The 25,500-nt window shown below is 38.5% G+C and overlaps 2 non-coding genes across 2 annotated transcripts; both read left to right on the forward strand.

Annotated features, from left to right (window-relative positions):
* Positions 1–3,397: 3,397 nt before the first annotated feature.
* On the forward strand, positions 3,398–3,504 carry LOC125493014 (small nucleolar RNA R71). Its single transcript, XR_007269396.1, has one exon. It is a non-coding gene; the product is annotated as a small nucleolar RNA R71 (small nucleolar RNA).
* A 9,261-nt stretch (positions 3,505–12,765) lies between these two features.
* Positions 12,766–12,871, forward strand: LOC125492987 (small nucleolar RNA R71). Its single transcript, XR_007269372.1, has one exon. It is a non-coding gene; the product is annotated as a small nucleolar RNA R71 (small nucleolar RNA).
* Positions 12,872–25,500: the final 12,629 nt, after the last annotated feature.

The following is a 25,500-nucleotide window of genomic DNA, read 5'->3' on the forward strand; positions in this document are numbered from 1 at the left end:
ATGTGATCTGTTAATAGGCAAGCTGACTGCTCAGATAAGACTGTGGAGTACTAGGATTCTATCTTATAGTGCTAGAAATCAGCTTATTAATGATGTTCTCTTAAGCTTACACTAATATTCGGTGCAAGTATTTATTATACCAAGAAGTGTGCTCTCTAAAGTGATGAAGTAGTCAGGCTTACTCTAAAAGACCAGGAGCCATATCATGGGAGCAATTATGCTGGAGCAAACAGTGTGGAGGCTTAGGCTTCAGGGATGTGATAGCATGGAATGTGGCATGTTTAGGCAAATATGTTTAGGCCATCTCTTCCAAAGAAGATAATGTTTGGATTAGATGAGTTCATTCAGTTTACATCCAGGAGCAAAATTGGTGGTAGTACACTCCTAATACAGGTGGGAGTTGGTATTAGAAATGTATTTGTAGAGTTAAGGAGTAGTTGAAGACTCATTTTACTGAACATGAATTTAGTACACTTCCAGTGTACTCAATTCAATACATTTTTGATAAACTTATAGGAGAAAGAGAACATGTTCCATGGGATTATGTCATTTGGAACAGACTTAACATACCTAAGCATAGGTTTATATGCTGGCTAGTTGTGCAACAGAAGCTGCAAACTACAAAGTGATTAGCTAGAATTGGTGCTAGCATCTCTGATGAATGTTAAACTTGTGCTACTAGAGTGGAAACACATCAGCATGTATTCTTTCAATGCAAGTTCAGTTTGGAATGTTTCACAGAGATGAAGAAATGGCTTCACATGGACATAAGTGCAACTTCATTGCAAGGCATAATCAGATGGATGAGAAATAGTAATAATTCGAAATTCAAGAAGAATGTTATAGCTGCAGGCATGACTGTTGTGGTCTATTACATTTGGCAAGGTAGGAACAATAAATACTGGTTACATTGTTCACCTAATATTAGCAGTAGTATTAGGCAAATTAAACATTTTGTAAGGATTAGAGTTAGATTGATTATGCATAAGAAGATTAGTTGAAGGGATTATACTTGGTTTCTTAGTTTCTATAAGATTGTCAGTATGTTGATGCAGTCAATTGTTGTGGTCTTGTCTTGCTCAAAGGTCCAACCTAGTTGGTTCGTTTGACTTGACTTTGACCTTGGTGTACAATTTTTTGAAGCAATGAAAATCTTATTACTTAGCAACCTTATAAAAGTGTCATTTTTTGAGAAAACAACCTTATAACTCTATTTTCTTGTCAGATCAGACCCGTCGACCATTTTCCGGCATTGACTTGTTTTTTCGGCCTTGACTTGTTTTTACCCCCTTTCCATGTCTTTTATTTGTCTTGGATTTTAATTTGTATACAAGGACGATAATCATCCTCTAGGTGAATTTTATGCATGCAAAAGTCAAGGCTTATACCTTTCAAATCATCAATACTATATCCAATGACCTTTTATGTTTTCTCAAAACAGAAAAAAGTTGGAGACATTTTACCATCATTCAGTGAAGCACTATCAATCACATGATAATATTCAGATTCATCCAAAAAAAAGCATATTTGAGAGAAGGGGGAAGGGGTTTTAGTTCGGGTTTCTTTACCTCTACCGGTTGAGTATCATGTACTAACTGTTCCCAACCCTCTCGTGATTGGTGATACTATCAAGCTCTTCACCTGTAAGAGGTAGTTCCAAGTCATCCACTTCACCACTCAAGGAGCTAACGTCACCGGTAGAAGATGAAAAACAAAGCAAAGCCTCCAAAGGATCCCGCAGAAGGGATTGAGGCATATCATCATTAATCATCACATCAATAACATCAATTCTATAACAGGCTTCTTCTAGCATGGGACTTTTCATAGCATTGGTCAAACTAAAAGTCACCTTATCATCTCCCACAATCAAAGTTAACTTGCCATTCATAACATCTATAACAACTCCAGTAGTATGAAGAAAATGGACGCCTTTCCATGCCAAGTACAACAAAATCCACAGGAATAAAAAGTTTACTAACTCTCACAAGAACGTCCTCTAAGATACCTAAGGGGTATTTAACATAACGGTCAGCCATCTGAAGAGTAATATTGATACATTTTAAATCACCCATGTCAAGATTTTTTGCAAAGATATAGTAAGGGGCATGACACTAACACTAACAACCAAATCACATAAAGCTTTATCGATAAAAATGGTAACCAATGTTACAAGGGATAGAGAAACTCCTCGGGTCTTTCAATTTAGGTGGGGACTGATTTTGCAAAAGAGCACTACATTCGTCAGTGAAGGCAACAATCTCAACTTCATCAAAGGCTCTTTTTTAGTCAGAATTTCCTTCAAAAATTTAGCATATACAGGAACTTGAGTAATAAGTTCAGTAAAAGGGATAGTTACCTGAACATTCTTCACTACCTCGAAAAACTTATTGAGTTGGTGATCAAGCTTATTCTTCAATAGGTGATTGGGAAACGGTACCTTGATCACATGAATGATAGATGGAACATTTTCAGTGATTGTTTGCTTCTCTACATTGTTAGCCTCCTTAGGAGTCGTGGAATTTTCAAAGGACAACTTCATCATTTTCTAGCTCAACCTGAACATCATTAGGGATAACTGGATACGTTTCACTCCTAAGAATGATGGCATTGGCAATATCTCATGGTTGGAATGGTTGTGAAGGTAATTGACCGGGTGGCCTACTAGCAGAAGAACTAGCCAACAGAGCTAGTTGAGTCTCCAACATCTTGTGTATGTGTACCCAAATTTTCCAATTAAGCTTTTGCATCTTCTTGAAAAGCATTAGAACCTTTTTGCATCTGAAACATCATGTTTTTTAACTCTGTCATGGCGTGTTGTTGAGGTTGATATTGTTGGACTTGATTTGGGGGCACATATGGTTGTTGAGGTTGAGGATTTAACACATTATTTCTCCTATATGAGAGGTTTGGATGATTTCGCAACCATGGGTTGTAAGTGTTAGAATAGGGCTTGAACTAACTCCAGCATCGTGACTAAAAAGCATTAATTGCCTCAAAGTAGCCCCTACATTAGAAGATAGGAGAGCAGAGCACTCTTGAGAGTGGTGCGCAGGTATCCCACAAGCACCAAAATTGAGAGTATTGTAACTAGAACATTAACCATCGCATTAACACTCATATGGGAGGAGGAATCATTACCTAGCTTCAAACAATTAATCTTTTGGTTTAAAGTAGCTAGTTGCCCGAATAGTGAAGAATAGGCCTCAACCTCATGTTTGCCTCCTTTTTTCAGAGAAGCACGAATAGTGGAGGCTTCGTTAGAGGCAAGTTTCTATAAAAGTTCATACCCTTCATCAATGGCCTTATTCATGAAAAACCCACCGGAGGCTCCATCAATTACCCTCAGTGTATATGCATCAACTCTAGTGTAAAAAATTGACACCAATACCATTGGTCTAAACCATGATGAGGATAAAGGCGTTGTAGATCCTTGAATCTTTCCCAAGCTTCATACAATGACTCGCCAGGATCTTGGATGAAGGTCACTATCACATGACGCATATTTATAGTCGTTTGGTAAGGATACCACTTGATGAGAAAGATCTTCGATAGTTCTGCCCAAGTGGTGATGGTGGAAGGCAACTTATTATACCAAAACAGAGCTTTGTCTCGTAAAGAAAGGCCAAACAAATTTTGTTTCATCTTATCGGCAGTAACACGAGCTTGTTTCTGAGTAACACAGCATTGTAAAATAAAACCACTGCAAGTGCTGATTTGGGTCTTCAGATGGTAACCCAGCAAACTGATTATTCTGAACCATATTCAGAACATGAGACTTGATTTCAAAATTTGTAGTAGCAATAGTAGGCATTCGTACCCCAGTGGGTACATCATCAAGAGATGGTTGTGCATAGTCTCTGATGGTTCATGTAACATTCTCACCCATTTTAAGAGAAATAAGTGTGACGGGAAATTTTTGTTCCGGTGAGGATGGTGGAGAAGGTGCCTTTTGAGAAGATGTCCCTGCAGACAACTTTGCTTGCTTAGTTTTCTTTCTGAGTCCACGAGCGGTCTTTAAAATCTTCGGATTCAATGGAATGAGATTTGGGGATTTAATTTTGATTTCTTGCTCATACACCAAAAACACTAAAAGAAACCTTAGATGCTCCAAAGAACATGTGTTCTTCAGAATAAGTCAATATAATACTATAATTCAAATAAAATAAAAACAAACACTCTCCTCTGCAACGACACCAAGATTTTACATGCAAAAGTCGTATCACCTAATCAAAAAATAGCCTAAAGTCCACTAACTAGGAGTAAAGGAAGTCAGGATCGAATCCATATGAAGAAAGTTATACTATTGTATCTAAACTCTAATATTATACTAACTAAATCAGATGAAAAGGGTTGATTTACTGAACGAAGCGAATAACAGAATTAAATACAAGGGAATGAATCAATTAATAAAGAACTAAGATTATGGATCACTATGCATCCAATTCGGGAAATCAGGGATGAATAACAACTACCTAATAAGTCAATTTGTCTAGAGACATGTAATTTCTCTTGAACATTACCTCCCTCAAAGATCACCTAGCCGCTCTTGCATGGTCAAGGATCACTCTGCCTAATGATTAAAAGCCTATACATAATCTCTTCTCTCGAAGCAGATTCAGTATTGCAATAGTAGAAATACAAATCAGGCCTAATTTTTAAATCTAGCATGAACGATTTAACCACCTGAAAAAATTGAAATAGAAATTAATTAAACTAATCCATCAGTCCTTCATTGCATAAATAGATCCCCACAATCCTAGAAATAAAACTACTCACTCATGTTTATGGAAATAATAATAATAAAATCAATATAATAATTCATACTTGGAATAGTTGCAAATAACTAAGACATGAATCTAATCAATAATAGAGAAAGCAATAAAGAAGATTACCAAACTGAACAACTATATTCAACTTGCAAATAATCCAAAGGTTTGATCTTGAATCCAAATCGAAAAGCAATAAACTACGGTTCTTGAATTACTCTCTAGAGAAAACTATGAAAAACAAGGGCTAAACAAAAGAAGAATAAAAGTGTCTTAGTAATGTTCTGATTCTCGTATTTAAAATAAACCTAAAACAAAAAGGACACGTAATACGAAAATAACTCGAAAATCATTAAAACACGCGTGCCAGACCAATCGCTCGATCAGGCCACACATCCCCGATTGAATCAATCGGGCTAAACAAATTTATCTCAGCCCAAAATGACACATGCCCGATGTAATCGGGCCAAAATCGGGCCGTCTAATTTTCTTCATCAGTGCACACGGCAGCAGACACAATCATGCCCGATGGAATCGGGTCGTCCCGCCCGATCGGGCTTGAACAGCAAATTACGAACGGGCGAAGGGGGACCGATTGTGCCCACAACAAAACAGCTTGTTGTCACTCGTGGATGCCCGATCGGGCTTAGGACGCCTATGTGACCGGGCTTGGACCATTTTCGTCGTTCTGCCAAGTCTCTAATCTTCTTTTGCTCAAGGGTCCCGGAAAGTGTCCTCGAGACCTTGAAACACAGCATCAAACCTCTCCAATCCAGTGTAGCGGCCATATAATATTAGAAAATTAGGAAATAATTCCCTAAAACCTGCAATTCGACACAAACCAGAAAACCAAAACTAGATGGAGAAAGTTAGCATAAACTGGCTCCTAAGAGCACCATTGACATCCTTTTTAGCTTATAAGTAGGGTGAAAACTTTATATAAAACCATAAAAACATTTCTTCGATGGGTATGTACACAAAACAACAAAGTTATGCGACTCTACTGAACAATATTGCAATGCAATGGAGTACATTGATAGAGATCGTGAAGCTGCAAACACAAGGTTAATAAACGATTACTTTGTTGATCGTCCATTATACCCAGAATCTATGTTTCGACGTAGATTTCGTATGTGTAGGTCTCTATTCATTCGAGTTATGGAGGCAGTTAGTGCGAAACAGCATAAATACTTTGAGCAATGTCCCGATGCTACTGGGAAACTATGAGCCACTCCTATCCAGAAATGCACAGCATCGTTGAGGATGCTAACCTACAGGGTAGCAACTTATTCAATTGATGAGTACATCAAAATAGCTCAGTGAACTACAAAAGCAAGCCTTGCTCCCTTTAATAAAAGGGTTCGAGAAGCGTTCACATAAGAGTACTTGAGGAGGCCTACCATTACAGATTTGCAGCACCTCCAATATGATGGAGAAAAACGGGGATTTTCGGGCATGACGGGCAGTATAGATTGCATGCATTGGCAATGGAAAAACTGTTTGCGTGCTTGGAAAGGATTAGACCAAGGAAGGAGTAAATCTGCAACGGTTATCTTAGAAGTTGTTGCCTCTGGTCACTTATGGATATGGCCCGTATTTTTTGGAACAACTGGAACTTGCAACGACATCAACGTGTTGCAACGATCTCCGGTGTTTGATGATTTATATCAAGGTAATGCCCCTCAAGTGAACTATAGAGTCAATGGGAACACATATAACAAAAGATACTATCTAAACTGATAGGATATATCCTAAGTGGGTCGTGTTCATCCCAGCGATTCGACTCCCAATGAATCACGTGGATTAATTGTTCACTGAGCTACAAGAATCGGTCTGAAAAGATGTTGAGCGAGCCTTTGGTGTTCTTCATTCATGTTTCGCAATAATACAAAGATCAAGTCTTCTATGGGATGAAACTTTGTTGTGGGAGATAATGTTGGCTTGTATAATTCTTCAAAATATGATTGTTGAGGATGAGCGATATTGTTAGTGTTTTATTTTAATTACCGCAAGTGTATGGTGTCGTAGCACATACGGGTCAAACTCAGGGAGGTGCAAGATTAATCACTACTTGATTTTAGATTATAATATAGTTACACGATTCAGAAATGAGGAAGAATATATAAACTAAAAGCTAAACTAATGATAAAATATGACAAACTATATGAATATGATGATTAGAGCACTAAGATTAAGCATCACCACTAATATGAGTTGATCAAACCATAATTCACATCCCAGTTATTCAATTATAGCTTAGGCGAGATTGACATTCCCTTATGAATCAGTAATAAAAAGCACAGCTGTGAACCGAAACTAAATACTTGGTCGTTCCTCAATACGTAGAGCTCACTTTCGTGATAGCAACAGGCCTAATTAATTAACATGCATGTCTCCTATTTTCATGGCTTACACACATAATTAGAAGCATTAAGAACCAATATCAAATAATTCCCAATTCTAATTTTCACCTATTTTCATGGGAGAATTCAAATAAATAACAAGATTATCTAAATTAAGACCCAACTTTCGTTGATGAACTCAATTAATAAAATAACAATTAGCATCGAACAAATATTCCTAATTCCAACTCCAACTTTCGTTGATAACATAAAACTAGGGCTAAATCAAGATGCACAATTGACAATAACAACAATCTTGTCAAACCCTAAACATATTTCAATAACATGGGAATTAGAGAAGAATTTACATGATCAATCCATACTAGGGCTCAACTCAATCTTAGATAAAAAGACTACTCACTAATCATGGCAGAAAGAGCAATAAACATAACGAAAAACATAAATAAAATAATAATAAGAAGAGATGAGAGAATAAAACTTGATTGAATTGAAGAAGAATATGAAAGCTTGAATCTTGAATCTCTAAAGTAGCAATAGGAATTAAACTAGTGGGGAACCAAATTACAAGATAAGGAAGCCAAATAAATCATTAAATGGCCGAAATCATTAAAATCGCGTGCGCGTAAGAAGTTTCTGGCAGACTGGACCAACGTTCGAAGCCCATATCTCTCAAAATACAACTCCCCTTGGGCCGTGCGACCTATCGTTGGAAAGCTATTCAAGCCTACTTTCCAACACCACTGGAATTAGACCAATATCAGCATCAAGTCAGAAGTTATAGATAAAAGAGTGAGCATGACTCGATTTCCACAATTCTATCAATGAATCTCAACTCCAACTTAGCTCCAATTTGCATTCAAATACATCTAAAATGATCCTTATCAATGTAGCTTGCTTCCAATTGCTCCTAAGTGCTCAAGCTTCTCCAATAATACTCCAATTATGTTCTCGATACCTGAAATTCATCAAAGAATACCAAATACGCACAAGAGGAGTAATATTTCGCATATTAAGTAAAAGCACGCAATTATGAACTAGAATGCACCTAAATGCTCCTAGAATGCAACCTAAATGCAACTAAAACCTATATAAAAATACGACACATCAAACTCTACCAAGCTAAACCATTGCTTGTCCTCAAGCAAATAGACATAGGCATTGGGAAAGGAAGACAGCCTACAATATGGGACTACGATAGGGCCAAGCACACAACCAAGAACACGAGAGATACAATTACTACACGAACGAAGCATCGAAACATTCTCAAGAAAAACCGCATAGCACGTCATGTAATGCAATCAACCCTCTTAGCATACCACATACCATCTCCCCCAAGCTAAACTTAACCAAACTTGAGATACCTCACTTTAGTCATGTGCACTTGTACTCTCATGTGTTTATGGCATAATCAATATCAATCAACCTAAACCATGTCGACTCAAATGAAGCATTTACTCTTTAACTTTGACTATCAACTCACTTTTCACTCGAAATTATAACGCAAAAAGATCATGATGACTTTCAAGGGTTGTAATGGGGCTGAGATTATAGGTAGGAAATATATTTGGAAATGTGGTGTTAAAAGCCAACTAGTGGAGAAAACAACATTTTAACATCTATGGCCATTAGATGCAAACGTCACAAAAACTTCTAGAGAGTTCAACATCACATTCCATTAAATCAACAAAGTACCTATGTTTATCAACTCCAACCAATTTCATTGACCTTTTATTCGATCATTTTATTTTTATTTTCATTTTTTCAGAATCATTTTTCACAACTTCTTCATCATTCTTTCCATTTTGCACTTTCACAATATTTCAAGCAACTTTCTTTCAACATATTTCCTTCCAATAATTACCACAAAAACACAAACTCAAGCTCAAAACATAAACTTTGATGCTAATCCACTTAGCAAGGCTTAGGTAGAGAAATCATAAAAGGCTTAAGGCTTGTAATGTAGGTATTAATTCATAACAAAGTCAGGAAAGGCTCGGCGGGGCTAGAGAAAGGATAATATATACGAAAAGAAATATCTCTGGAAGTTCAGAACACTGAAAAGAACGCCTCAATCATATCCAAATCCTTATAAAGTCAAGTGTCAAAGAATACCAAGTCAAAGTCAAGATCCATGCAACAAATGAGGAACTAATCACACATGAAAGAACATAACTGAAATTGATATGTCAATTTATAGGCACAAAAGCTCACGTGGGTTAAGATGTCTAAAAAGTAAGGTTAAATCAAGCTAGAGAGAGAGATCAAACAATCTTACCACAAGCAATCAATTGCGATACAATCATGCTATGAAGAAACATGAATGAGATGAATTACGCTTAAGACTGTAGTAAGGATATCAACAAGGTTCTCAAATAGTGCTAGCGATAGTCCCATAAATGCAACTAAGATGAGATGTAAACTAATATGCTGGTGCAACTAAGAAAGCAGTACAATTTTTTTTGGTTACACGTAAACTCCCAATCCTAATGAGCAATACAAACCGTGTAACAATCCTAAGAAAGCAATCAAAACTACACTAAAAAGTAGTAGATGATAGAATATTCCTCCCCCAAGCTAAAATTTGCAGTGTCCTCACTGCAAGAAATGAAATTAGAAAAGGAACATAATCAAACCACATCGACCACCAAATCAACAAACATACCCACAGACACACCAAACCACCACTATTGTCGCACACAAATGCAAACAACCAAAAAAAAAAAAGAGAAATCAATGGCGTCATAAAAACGCAACAAGTATAGCGATACAAATAGGATCCAAGCAGAAACTGAACGAAAAATTCAGAATATCAACAAGATAGACTAAAGAAGCTTACTACCCAGTTTAATGGGAAAACGGTCGTATAAGCTCAAAAGTGATGTCACAATGCTTCTTGAAAACCAACTTGAACCAAGTTGTAGCCGACTTGCACGAATCCTAAAACAACCATCAATATAAAAAAAAGGAAAAAGAAACTAGGTGAAAGAAAAAAGTGAAAAAAAAAAAAAAAAAAAAAACTAACTAAAAAGGAAAAGAAAAAGAAAAAGAAAGAATAGAAAAAAAAAAAAAAATAGAAAGAAAACAAGGAAAACGGAGAGGAAAGAACAGGGGAGGGGGGATGGCGTTGTTGGTGTGTGCGGAATGGTGGACGTCAGAGCGAATCAATGCAGGGGCGGCGGAAGTCGGCGGCGGTGCGCCGGAGTTGGATGTGATGGTGATGGGGATAGTGCAGCATGCAGTGGAACGCCACAAACTCGCTGCGGATGAGGACGGTGGTGTCGCGCTGGTGGTTTGCTGACGTGGCGTGGTCGTCGGTGGTCGGCAGGTCAGGGGGTGGAGGAAAGGGATGCGGTAATGGAGGTGCGAAACTGATGGTGGAAAGAAAAAAAAACGTAGAAACAGGGGAGGGGGTTGGCATTGGTGGTTTGGTACGTCAGCGCGGTCGTCTGTCGGTGGGGTGGTGTGAAACTGAGATGGAAGCGGAATCCGGTGAGGGTGGCGCAGGTGGGAGGTGGGGAAGGGAGCGCGGCGTCATGAGCAGGACTGTAGCTGCGTCCCAATATATGGGGATGATGATGCAGTGATGATGATGAGGCAGGATGATGATGTTTAAATCCTTCTATCTCCAAAAACGCGGGTCGCGTTTCATGCCGCGAGTCGCGGTATTTGCCATGTGTCGCGGTATTTGCCACGATTCGCGGTAAGCTCTCGACGTTTTTACCGCGAGACGAGTCATTTTTCCGCGACTCGTCTTTTTGGAGATCTTCTAACAACTTCTTTTCTACGTTTTTTTTCTTTCATAAACCTATAAACACACCAAAGACACACAAAAATATCAATGTAAATAACATCACACAAAAAGGAAAAATCAAAGAAAATGAAAATGAAAAAAAAAATGTGTAAACGCGGGTTGCCTCCGAAAAGCGCTCGTTTAAAGTCAATGAGCTCGACTCCTTTAAGATCATGTGGCATTTGGTGGAAGAGATATCGCATCACCCTTGAGACTCCAGTGAGGTGAGTCAACATCTCTACCCTTCATAGGTGACACATTTACCCATTTGTCAACAACATGGATGCGATAACAAGTATCTCCCAAAGAAGGAATATGCATAGCTTTATGGAGTTCAAATTCCGTCTTGTTTTCACCCACGTTGAGGGACAACTTACCATGCTTCACATCAATCAAAGCTCCAGTAGTAGCAAGACATGGTCTACCTAGTATAATAAGAGTGTGCACATCTTCCAGCATCTCCATAATAAAGAAATCGCATGGGATAGTTAACTTGCCAACTTGGAGGGGTACATTCTCTAAAACACCCAAAGGATATCGTATAGATCGATCTGCTAGTTACAGGGAGACACGAGTAGGGCGAAGATCACCAAAATTGAGCTTTTTGAAGATAGCATTAGGCATGAGACTTACGCTGGCTCCAAGATCACAAAGTGTCCTTTGAATAGTTACATCCCCAATAGAACATGGAATAGTGAAGCTTCCAGGATCATTAAGCTTTGGAGGGAGTGTATTCAGAAGAATGGCACTACACTCTTGAGAGAGCTCCACCGTAGTAGCTTCACAAATCTTCTTCTTCTTAGACATAAGTTGCTTTAAGGATTTAGCATAGGCAGGGATTTAGCAAATGGCCTCAAGAAACGGGATTTTAAGATGAACATCTTTCAATAACTCAAGAAACTTCCCGTACTTCTTCTCTATTCTAGCCTTTGCCAATCAATAAAGGAAAGGAGCCGGCTCTACATAAACTCTAGCAGGCTTTGATGGAGCTTTCTCAACCTCTTCAATAATGTCATCTTTATCAACCTTCGATGATGTCACAATAGGCTTCATTGGTTCCTCTAAAGTCTTTCCACACCTCAAAGTGATTGCACTTACATTGTGATGATTCTTAGGATTTTGTTCTGGTTGCCCTGGAAATTGGGGAGGTGCCTTCTGAAGCTGGGTTACCTGTTGAGTCACATGTGACATTTGTTGGGCTAGCTGTGCAATCTGGGTGTCAACTATCTTGTTGTGAGCATCAAGTTTATCAAACTTCTTATTCGTTTCCTCGGAGATTGCTAAGAGTCTTTCTAGCAAGAATCAGTATATGACTTTTGAGGGGGTTGTTGAGAGGGTGGACCTTGTTGTCTCTACTGAAACCCAGGGGGGTTAGAGTTGCGTGGTGCTTGATGTTGAGTGTTGTTCCAAGAGAAGTTCCCATGATTCCTCCAACCAGGATTGAAAGTATTCGAGTAAGGATCATTTCTAGGTCTAACATCACCATACACAGCATTGACTTGCTCTTGTTCCACAATACTCATATCTGGAGACATGGAATTTGCTTTATTTCCTTGGAAAGCATTCATCTCGGCATTAGCACCAACTGATATACTCTTGATTTGTTGAGACAAAGCATCAACCTTACTAGAGAGTGAAGTTATTGCATCGACCTCATACACGCGCCTTCTTAGATGTAGATCGTTCACTAGACCAATGGTAGCTATTGGCGGCCATCTTCTCGAGCAATGCCTTGGCTTGAGCAGCTGTCTTACCCATGAGAGCACCCCCGTTTGCAGCATCAATAGAAATTCGAACATCATGAGCCAACCCATTATAGAATGTCTGGATAAGGAGCCATGTTGGAATCTCATGATGAGGACACTGCCTTTGTAAATCCTTGTACCTTTCCCAAGCTTCATAGAGTGATTCACCATCCAGTTGAGTAAAGGATGTGATGGCATTACACAGCTTGGCAGTCTTTCCTAGAGGAAAGTACTTCTGACAGAAAGTAGTGGCTAAATTATTCCAATTTGTGAACTTGTTCGCTTCATGACTCTTCAACCATTCTTTTGCTCTGTCCCGCAAGGAGTAGGGGAATAGGCAGAGGCAAAGAGCTTCATCAGAAGCCCCATTTATCTTCACAGTGTCACATTTCTCAAGAAAAGAATTGATATGTTCATTGGGGTTCTCCATAGGGCTGTCACTAAACTGATCTTGTTGAATGAAGTGGATCAGTTGGATTTTGATCTCAAAGTTGTTGGCCTCTACAGCAGGCCGGGCAATGCTAGATGTAGATGTGACATCTGGCATGTTATACTCTCGAAGAGGACGAGCCATTGGTTCTCTCCGTAAATTTTCCTGCTCCTTTCTTCTTCTCTCAGCATTGAGTCTCCTAGCTGTGGCTTCTATCTCGGGATCAAAGACCACGTGATCTACAGATCGCGATCGCCTGCGCATTCGAAAACAACAACTAGTGAAGAAATTAACAAGAAACAAAGTAAAAAGTGTAATCTATTAAATCTATAATCAAAATAATTCTAATCCGTAGCCTCCCTGGCAACGACGCCAAAAACTTGTTAGTGTTTTATTTTAATTAAGTGTACGGTGTCCTAGCACATATGGGCGAACTCAGGGAGGTGCAAGATTAATCACTACTTGATTTTGGATTATAAAATAGTTACACAATTCAGAAATGAGGAATAATCTATAAATTAAAAGCTAAACTAATGATAAAATATGACAAACTATATGAATATGATGATTAAAGCACTAAGATTAAGCATCACCAATAGTATGAGTTGATCAAACCATAACTCACATCCCAGTTAATTAATTATAGCTTAGGCGAGATTGACATTCCCTTATGACTCAGTAATAAAGCACAGCTGTGAACCGAAACTAAATACTCGGTCATTCCTCAATACCTAGAGCTCACTTTCGTGATAGCAAAAGGCCTAACTAACATGCATGTCTCCTATTTTCATGGCTTACACACATAATTAGAAGCATTAAGAACCAATATCAAATAATTCCCAATTCTAATTTTCACCTATTTTCATGGGAGAATTCAAATCAATAACAAGATTATCTAAATTAAGACCCAACTTTCGTTGATGAACTCAATTAATAAAATAACAATTAGCATCGAACAAATATTCCTAATTCCAACTCCAACTTTCGTTGATAATATAAAACTAGGGCTAAATCAAGATGCACAATTGACAATAACAACAATCTTGTCAAACCCTAAACATATAATTCAATAACATGGGAATTAGAGAAGAATTTACATGATCAATCCATACTAGGGCTCAACTCAATCTTAGATAAAAAAGACTACTCACTAATCATGGCAAAAAGAGCAATAAACATAATGAAAAACATAAATAAAATAATAATAAGAAGAGATGAGAGAATAAAACTTGATTGAATTGAAGAAGAATATGAAAGCTTGAATCTTGAATCTTCAAAGTAGCAATAGGAAATAAACTACGGCATAAAACTAGAGAGAAAACTAGAGAGGAAAATAACGTGATATTGAAAAGTGAGTAATTAGATGTCCTGTTCTAATTAGAAAACCTCTAATATATTGTTCTAACTTCTAAAACTAGTGGGGAACCAAATTACAAGATAAGGAAGCCAAATAAATCATTAAATGGCCGAAATCATTAAAATCGCGTGCGCGTAAGAAGTTTCTAGCAGACTGGGCCAACTATCGAAGCCCATATCTCTCAAAATACAACTCGCCTTGGGTCGTGCGACCTATCGTTGGAAAACTCTTCAACCCTACTTTCCAACGCCACTGGAATCAGACCAATATCAGCATCAAGTCAGAAGTTATAGATAAAAGAGTGAGCATGACTCGATTTCCACAATTCTATCAATGAATCTCAACTCCAACTTAGCTCCAATTTGCATTCAAATCATCCAAAATGATCCTTATCAATGTAGCTTGCTTCCAATTGCTCCTAAGTGCTCAAGCTTCTCCAATAATACTCCAATTATGTTCTCGATACCTGAAATTCATCAAAGAATACCAAAAACGCACAAGAGGAGTAATATTTCGCATATTAAGTAAAAGCACGCAATTATGAACTACAATGCACCTAAATGCTCTTAGAATGCAACCTAAATGCAACTAAAACCTATATAAAAATACGACACATCAGATATACATATCAGAATTATGGAGACATGCCAGAATTCGAGCAAGAAAATAGGACAGCAATTAGTGGATCAACGTGCACAAACTATTATGTGCAACCTGGTCGAATTAATGATATTGGAAAGGAATGATATATGGAAAGGCGGGTTGCTGCATGGGATAGAAATGTTCACAACGCCTTACAACGATACTTGGCTCAACATATTTGGCAAATTAATTACCAGTCTACCAATGACGATTGAAGATCTAAATTATTTCAATATTTTATTTAAAATTAATTGTATGGTACTTTGTTCAATTTCATCTATGTTTTTTAAATGAATTTATGGTTTTTTTGCATATTTATTGGTCGTTATTATTAACAATTAGTGTAATTGTCGAACTAAACAGCAAAGGAAAAATGGGTCAACTAGTGTAATTAAAAATAACGCTTTTTTGTTAACATAATATAATTAATGATTTAATCCGATTAATTAGAAGGTAATTATTCAATTATATTACTATGTTTTGATTTCATTAATATTATCTAAAATTAACGTGATGAATCAAACTATTTTATTGATATTGGTGGGGTATGGAAAGTAGAAGAGAGAAAAGGAGGTGGGGTATGGAAAAGTAGGAGAGAGAAGGTAAATGGCGAGGTTAATGAATGTAGGTATGGAATTGTGAAATGGAGAGGGTGGGTGATAAAGTTAGTGGAAAGTGATGTGGACGAATGAGGTGAGGAGAGAGAAATAAGGGGATGTTGATGAATGTGGATGCTCTTAAGGGCTCCTGGCAAAGAAGGCATAAGTTTGGTGGCAACCGCGTCGAAAGTAAGCTCTTCCAACACACTATTGAAGCTAGAGTACGCCATACTGTTTGACATTGTCAACGCTATACTTGACTCTGTTGAGAACTTGGAGGCCATAGACCTCGTAATATTTAATTCGGACAATGTCCCCCAACATTTACATTCCTAGATATTGGCGATCTCGCACCATTAAATAAGGGACTTAAATGTTTTATTTCTTGGATGGTAAGTCAATCGAAAAGGGCTGACATAGTTAGCAACAAGCATTTGGTGGACATTTGCTCCCCTATTGCTCTTCCTACATGCAGTCAACTCATTACGATGAAGGGGTATAACCACACCTTATTGTTGTGTAGTTTCTTGAACGAGCTAAAAATTATACGCATTCTAATTACGCTACACGAACCAAGTGTGCATGTAGTAGCAACTTGTGCACAAACAACTGAAGACATGCGAGATGGTAGATCATTGTCTATGGACATCACAATCCCACAGCGTACAATACATTGTAAAAGGAGGAAACTATCAACACAACATGCTCCATAGCAGTTTTCAACTGATGTGGTATATGCCGCAAGTCCTTTCCACAAAGGCTACATCATGTATTACAATGTTGTACGCCAAAAGTTGTTGTACTCGCGGAATGCAAAGAAACAAATGGTGATGGCTACAATTACTTTGAGGAAATTCAAATTGGGGTATTTTGTGATGGCACCACCTATTGACTATGGAGGAGCAATCGTAGTGTTGACAAGGAACAATGAAATGAAATTCCAACCTCTAAATACTTTACCCAATAGATTGGTTGGTGTAGCAATACATAATCCAAAACATTAAAGTTTTCGTATGATTTTGGGCTATGTGTTAAGTATGGTGTAGTAACGCATGTATTTTGGGATTTTTTTTTTTACTTGTTTTAGCACCTACAGGAAGTCCAAATATTGTTTTGTTGAATTTGGCAGGCCTAAATGTTGCTTTGCTGAATTGGCAGGCCCAAATGTTGTTTTGTTGAATTGGCAGGCCCAAATGTCATTTTGATTGTCATTTTTTAAATTTTCGGACCATTTATTAAAGTGTTGTCCATTTAGCATGCTTAAGCATTGTTTGCATGAATGATTTTGGTGGTAATTAGTGGGCCAACTGTTAGTCATGCATTGTGTAAGATCCAATTAACTGACACTATCCATATATCAGACTTGATTTGCTTTGCTTCTAATTTTGTTAACAAAATAACTATTTATAAGTTATTAAATTTAGCACATATTTACAAGTTGCAAAATTTTAGCCCACATACTTACATACCACTTGGGCCAATATTACATACCTCCAAAATAATTACATAACACCAAAACTTGTACATGTATTTATTATTTCAACCACTTTACTCAACTAACTTAAACCTCTATGTTTTTTCCTCTTACCTTGTAACAAAAATAAGTTTAATAATGACGTCTCGTGCTTCATGTTCTACACACATAAATCCTCACAAAGAAGACGCTCCCGCTCCTTGTGCATGGTTTCCTTGTATAGACACATAAACACCATGTCACGCTCCAAATTATGAGCAAAATAATGTCATACGTTAACATAACGTGTGTGACAATTTTCATTTTTCAAGATGTAATTGGTTTGGATTTGGTTTATTCTGGTAAAATACTTCATCCGTCTTTCTTTACTTGTTACATTTTTCATTAATGGTTATCTCTTTTACTACTTGCTATATTTTTTATATGGTAACCTTGAGCAAACCAATGGCATACGTTAACATAACGTGTGTGACTAGGAACATACCATAAATACCTCCTCGACGAAATGGCCAACACATGCCTTAATTGCAAACAACATATAGACTCTGGAACTCATTTTGATTTATTAATCCAAGTAATTAGTTTGCAATCAAAAGGTATAATTAATAAAAACCAACAAAACCAAAAGGTATATTTACATGTCTTCCAGCATATTCATATTCAATGCAACTGTTGTCCAATCATGGATTCGTCCTACTTCCCATGACGCATCCACGTACGTAAAAACTAAATCCATCACATAGGCCTGGTAGACTATTGGTGGGCATGGATGATGGATGCATAAAATAATACATTTCTTAAAAGAACGTTCATATCTCAACATTAATACTCACCAATTTCAAAAAACTCAAGTGATGAGAGTCAAAAGCTTGCTTTAAGTCCGACTCCATTGAATCTATGACTAGTACCTCATCCCTATTAGGTGAATACGATGCACACCACCAATGTTGGTGTTCAAGAACAGGCACAAACACCTTGTATTATGGAACATTTTCAATGGTAAACCGTTTTTCATTTGAGTTTCAAAAATAATCATATAATAGTAATATTATATAACTGTGACATTAATGATGGTTAAACCGTTAATTTATCCGTTAATATTATATAACCCCAACCTCCAAGCACCACCCAGCCCACTGACATCCCACCCAACCACCATTGTCCCACCCCTCCACATGAACCCCATTGCACCACCACTGTCCCACCCCTCCATCTGAACCCCACCCCACCACCAATGTCCCACCCCCTGAAACCAAATACTCATTGAAATCCCAACCTAGATAGCCTTGAAGAAACCACCCATCAATCCAAAGCCCACTCCAGCCACCAAAAACACCATTTTAACTACTTGAAACCACCATATCAACAAGATAGAGGAAAAGATAATCAGGGGCGGAGCGAAACAGGCAGAAGAGGAAGGAAAACTCGAGCAAGAGACAAAGGGGGGTAGCACCAACATCGATAAGCCACGAGCAACACAACAACAACAACAACAACAACAACAACAACGTGAAGGGGGAGAGAACAGAGTGACGGTGAAGATCTGGGGAGGCAGCAGCAGCATCAACGTGAAGGGGAGAGAACAGAGTGACGGTGAAGATTTGGGGAGGTAGCAGCGAAATAGAAAAAGAGATGAGAAGAGAAGCCACATGGAGGGAGAGAGTGACGAGGAGAAATATAAAGTCGTCGGAAAGGAGAAAGTTTCAGGAGTATAGTGTTCTCAGTGGAAGGGTGGTGGTGGGTTGGAATTTAGTGGGCTAGGTAGTAGTTTGGGGTTAACTTGGGTTAGGATAGTAACTAGGATTAACGATCCAAGTAACGGTTTAACCATCTTTAATGTCACGGTTGTATAATATTACTAAGAATAAGGTTATTTTTAAACTTAAAAGAAAAACGGTATATTATTGCAAATGTTCCACAGTACAGCATTACCAGCGGGAATTTCCCTAAGTTAAGTTCCCATTATTACTATCATATCAAAAATAATTGAATCTTTTATGAACTTTTAAAATAATACAAATACACTTAAATGGAAGATCCTTTTGCAACTATATCCACCCATGTGTTTGGAATATGCTGAGATTACATGTTCCATCGACGCAACCGCTACAACATCTTCCTATAGTAGTTGTATCTGGACAAATGAAAATATTTTTATCGCAACGAACACTAAGAAAATTTATAACAAAATAGGATAAAATTCATCACCTTGCTGCAAATGTGGGATCCATCATGGATCTCCTACTACTACCCTGGAATCGGTAACTGAAACTTCCTTCTCATGGACAAGTTCCTCTACATGGACAAATAGGAACAACTTATGGGCCTACTAGAATGCCAAAAACCCAATGTACTTGTGTCTTATTCAGAGGAAACCCATTACCAACAACACTCTGTTTTTAACATCAACTCTAATGCATAGCCAACAACTTAAGGTCGTAGGCAATCCTTTGCCTTCTAGAAACAACAATCCCTCAAAACCCATTTCCTTCACAAGCGTACGCTTCCACGCATCCAACTCAAAGTCATTACAACCTTACCAAATGTCTCCACTCGACATCATACATTAATTTCCTACATCCAATTCAAAGTCAATTACTACTTAAATAAAATAGGTTAACGTAAAGCAGATTAAATAGGTTACTGAAGGAGTTCATTACATCTTTTCTTATGCACATCCCTTAGTGTCGCAACAACTTGTTCATATTCCTTCAATCTACCCTCAGTGCTTATGTCATTTTCCAATTCACATAACCTTCATAATTATTCCATTGGCTATCTAACATAAAGTAAACATGGATTCAATATAAAAATAATGTTTTTGCTTACCCTATAAACTCTTGGATCAATTTCAGGAAACTTAGCAGACTTCACGTTTGACTTGCTCAACTATAAAATAACATATTCAACTGTTATATACTTGTTAATTGATAATTCACTTCATAATTCAACTGTTACACAACGATTTTCAACACATAATTGATAATTCAAGCTTACAAGCGCTTCATCATCGTATTCTTCATCATCACAATTACTTGTTTCTTCAAAAATATCATCAACATCCAATTCACGCACCTCCAGTTATTCAAATAACTTCATTATTAAAATATTAAGGAATAACCTTAACTACACACAATGAATAAACCATATATTTCTTACCTTCTTCGTCTTTTTTCCCTGATTACTTCCACCCCTACCACCATCCATTTTGTAACCAACTTACTGAAAAAAAAAACGAATGAATAACTATGTTATAACATTTTGTATTTAAAGTCAAATAATTACACATGCACTTACTTTCACTTAATTTTAATGGTCAATATATACTTTTTAGTGTTAACCAACATAATTCAAGATCAAATTTTTTGACATCATTCATATAAAATATAAAATATCATATACCCAACTATGATTTGAAGCGTAACCGAGTTACTTACTCAATTCATTTACAATTTAACAAACAAGTTATGCTTTCAATTCCATAAAAATTAAGATGCACTTATTGATTCCAAACTATCCAATTCTACTTCAAGATTCATGTTTTTAGAGCTGCATTGTGGATGTTCTATAGTTCTTCTACCGCACTAGAGGTTATCACCAACACCTACTACCAGAGAGAAAAATTTGAACAGCTAAAATGCAAAAAAAAATATCCAAATTGTTTATCTTTGAGTAAAAGGGATTTCGCTTTTCGCTAAGAAATTTCGCTCAAACTCCCCTCTTTTCAGTTTCACTTTACTCAAGTACACTCTTCCATTTTTACAAAAAACAAACTTCAAACTTACTTTTGTGTGACTTGGCAAGACATATGCTTTATTCATTTTCTTTATTATTCATGACCCCCCAAGTATGTGTTATATTTGCAAGATGGTCCTTGCTAGTGGCCAATTTACCTCTAGTTGTTGGTGTTTTATCACCACACATGTCTTGGTGCAGGTTAGTGTCATTATGAGTGTATTCCTGTTGTTTAGCTATCAATGATGCTTGTTGCGCACATGTGGTAGGCTGACCTGGATGAAGCCTCAGTGATTAAATATATGACTATTATTGAATCGTGATATAAGCGTTTATTCTTACTTCACAAGAATTGACTCAAAATATGGAGTAGACTTTGTTACGTAGTGCAAAACTAGTAATTAAATATCACAACTCCCAAAAATAGGTTCTAAAACTGGAGACTTGTGCAACAACGATTGGCTCGGATCCCGGTGCAAACTTCTGACCAGCAACCTGCAAAAAAGGGGCCCACCCTGGAGGTTTGGGTGGTATTTCCCCCTCCGATGCTTAAGTCAGATATCAGGGATGTGAAGGAACTTTTAGAGAGAGAAAGTAGAGAGAGAGAGAATAATTTATGGCAGAATAACAGTACTCTGCTCTGAAAAACGTACCTTTCCCCTGATTCCAAGGACTATTTATACTGTTTGAAATGACTGTTGTACCTTGATGTCACCCTAATTTGGGAGCATCTGATTGGCTAAGCAATAATATCAGGACACGTGGCAAGCGCTGATTGGTCAGTACATTTTACCCTTTAGCTGAATCAGGCTTTACTTCATTGGGCCTAAGTACAATTCTAGGGTCATAAGGGAGCTTTTCAGTATACCTTTTCCTCAGAAAAGTGTACTTTAGCCCACAGAACCTGCAGGCCTTTGTACCTTCCTTGACCTAAACAGATGCCACATGTAGGGCTGAGATAGTGCCACATGCCATAAGGGTAGCCGTTGATTTTTAGGCTACAACATTTGCCCCTTAAAAGAGGGAGTTACCTTTTAGGCGCCAAGACGGTTGCTCTTCCTCTTTTAACCGACTAGGAACTGCCATCTTCTTTTTCAAAAAACAAGCGCCATTTTGCCAGTCTCCGCAGGTCAACCCCTACTAGTGAAGGGCTGCGCTTTTTTTAAAATGCGCAGCCCTTCTTCTTAGTAGGGCTGCGCTTTTTTAAATAAGCGCAGCCCTTCACTAGTAGGGCTGCGCTTTTACGAAAAGCACAGCCCTTCCTGCGCAGCCCTTTATGTTTTTTCCCCTAGTGTCGTCATAACCTACTTCGTCTGAACCAATAGCTCTTTTCTGGACGAGTAGAAGTTAGGACGTGCAAGAACTTGTGAGTATAAAAACCCTCTAAGTTAATAACTAGCTCGGCCTGAATCTGAATAATCATTCGTCATTGGACAAAGACTTAGTCATCTTTAGATTATGCCCCTATATGCCCCCTTCTTGGACGAGGAGGTTTTTGACAACCTTCCTTTGTTCAAGAAGGAGAAAAGGTCATAATTTTAAAATAACTTGGACGTTTTCATGCGGGTGATTGCAACCCGTCCATCTTTGTGAAAATATGAATTAACTTGTTCCTTTACTAAGGTTGTTATTTCTAATTTTTTTGCCTTTTGGACGGAAGGTAGAATACCTTTACTAAGGCGTTCTACTTCCAGCCGACCTTGTTTAGGAGATGTTTAACTCTTTAAGTAAACAAACGGCCAATTCTATGTAATTATTCCTTTTAGGATGATAACATGTTCAGCCAATCTCCTAATGAACGGTGCGTTATCTTGCTGCTCTGTTATATTAGTTAGCTTTGGACAATAGTATATAACTTAAGCAAATAAATCAAACAGAGAGTCATAGAGAAGTAGAGCTGTATTATATGAATTTTGCTTGACGGATAGTCAAGGTACAATGTATACATTCTACTTTTTCATTGTAATGCATTAAGAGAAGATTACAATTTGTCAAGATGCCCTAAACAAAGTATTTCTTCAAAGTATCAGAATTCCACGTCCTAGGAATAGAACGTCCGTCCATGCCTTCCAGACGAAAGGTGCCATTCTGAACTACTTCGATTATTTTGTAGGGTCCTTCCCAGTTAGGGGTGAGCTTCCCTAGCTCTTGGCTCGGCCGACCGTTTCCATTTTTCTCAAGATGAGATCTCCAAGCTTCAATGGACGCCTTGCAACTCTTTTGTTAAACTCCCTTGCCATTCTCAACTTGTATAACTGCATTCTCAACAATGCATTTCCCCTGACTTCGGGAACTAAGTCCAAAGCCGTCCGAAGAGCTGCTCAGTTAGCATCTTCTGAGTACATCATCACCCTCAAAGTTGGTTCTTCAATCTCAATAGGAAGGACGGCCTCAGAGCCATATACCAGCATGAATGGAGTTTCTCCCGTGGAGTTCTTGGCCGTTGTCCTTATTGACCATAAGACCAGCTGCAATTCTTCTACCCAAAGTCCCTTGCATTATCTAACTTCTTTTTGATCCCAGCCGACAAAATCTTGTTAAAAGCCTCAACTTGCCCATTGGCCTGCGGATGAGCCACTGCAGCAAAGTGAGCTTTGATTCCTTGATCAGCCAACCATTGACGAAGCTTGGGTGTTTCGAACTGCGGCCCATTGTCAAAGACAATCGACTGGGGCATACTAAACCTTGTAATGCGGTTCTTCCAGATGAACCCTTTGACGTCATTGGTGGTAATGCCTCTTAATGCTTCAGCTTCAACCCACTTTGTAAAGTAGTCAACAGCTACTATTACGAACTTTTTCTGGCCGGCAGCAATAGGAAAAGGGCCAAGAATATCCATTCCCCATTTGGCAAAGGGAAGAGGGAAGAGGATTGGAGTTAAGTAGTTGGAAGGCTTCTGATAGATGTTGTCATGCTTCTGGCAACTATCACATTTCTTGGCATAGAGCAAGGCGTCCTCTTTCAAGGTCGGCCAAAAGTAGCCAGTCCTGAGAGCCTTTTCTCCTAACGCTCTCCCTCCAATGTGGGAAGCACAAGCTCCCTCATGCAGTTCCTTTAAAACGTCCAATCCCTCTTTTCTGCTAATGCACTTAAGGAGAGGCCGGTTGTAGGATTTTTTGTATAGAGTCTCATTCCACAACTCAAACCACTTGTCCCTAGCTTTCACATACTTAGCTTCTACAGGATCAAGGGTAACCGGCCAGTCTTCTTGAATTCAATGATGGGGCTCATCCACTCATTTTCTCGGCTGAGAATCAGAACTTCCTCGGCCTCAATGCTCTTGGCCGCCTTGACCTCCCAGAAGACTGTTCTAGGGACATCCCTTCAGCCGAACTGGCCAGCTTAGAAAGAGCATCAGCCTGATGATTTTCAGATCTAGGCACTTGATCTAGGACGAACCTCTTCAAAGACTTGACTCCTCTTTGACCAAGTTCATATATTTACTCATGGACGCTTCTTTGCACTCAAAGTCTCCGTTTACTTGACTGACCACCAGCAGAGAGTCAGTTTTAGCCTCAATCTCCAAGGCTCCAGCCGCTTTGCACATTTTTATGCCGGCTAAGAGAGATTCATACTCTGCCTCATTGTTTGAAGCCTGGAATTTGAACTTCATTGCATACTCAAATTTATCCCCTTCTGGTGATTGGAAAATGATCTCTGCCCCACATCCGTTCGCAATTGAGGATCCGTCCACCATTAGGGTACAATGCCGCTTTCCCTCTGCTGGGTCTTGGACGCTTTTATGTAGGCCGGGTAAGCTCTACAATGAAATCAGCAAAGCTTGCCCTTTGATTGCCTTTCGAGGCTCGAATGTTAAGTCAAACATATTGAGCTCAATGGTCCATTTCAACATCCGGCCAGATGCATCCATCTTATGCAACACTTGCCTCAGTGGCTGATCTGTATAAACAAGAATGCTATGGGCTAGAAAGTAAGGCCTTAACTTCCGGCTGGCCATCAACAGAGCCAGGCCGAACTTCTCAATGGACGAATACCTGCTCTCCGCGTCTTTCAATACATGGCTTACAAAATAGACGGGTATTTGTACTGAGTCTCTCTCAGCCAAGAGAACAGCACTTACCGCGAATGGAGACACGGCAAGGTAAACGTACAATTTTTCTCCCTCGGTCGGACTGATCAATCTAGGCAGCTGCCGAAGATGATCTTTAACTTGCTGAAGCGCCACCTCAGCCTCTTCCGTCCATTCAAACTTGGCATTCTTTTTAATAGTTGCAAAGAAATGGTGACATTTGTCCCCTGATTTCGAAAGAAACCGTCCAAGAGCAGCCAAACAGCCCGTCAGACGCTGAACTTCTTTGACTTTAGACGGCGAAGTCATATTCATGATGGCTTGAATTTTGTCGGGATTGGCCTCAATCCCTCTCTGATCAACCAAAAACCCCAGAAACTTCCCTGCTACTACGCCGAATACGCATTTCTGCGGATTGAGCTTTAACTTGTACTTCCTCAAAGTGAGAAAAGTTTCCCTTAAATCGTCCAGATGATCCTTTTCTTCTCTACTCTTGACGATCATATCGTCGATATAAGCTTCCATATTTCTCCCAAGCTGCGGCTGAAACACTGTGTTGATAAGCCTTT

Source organism: Beta vulgaris, chromosome 8 (assembly GCF_026745355.1).
Source record: "Beta vulgaris subsp. vulgaris cultivar EL10 chromosome 8, EL10.2, whole genome shotgun sequence".
In the NCBI taxonomy this organism is placed as follows: Eukaryota; Viridiplantae; Streptophyta; class Magnoliopsida; order Caryophyllales; family Amaranthaceae; genus Beta; species Beta vulgaris.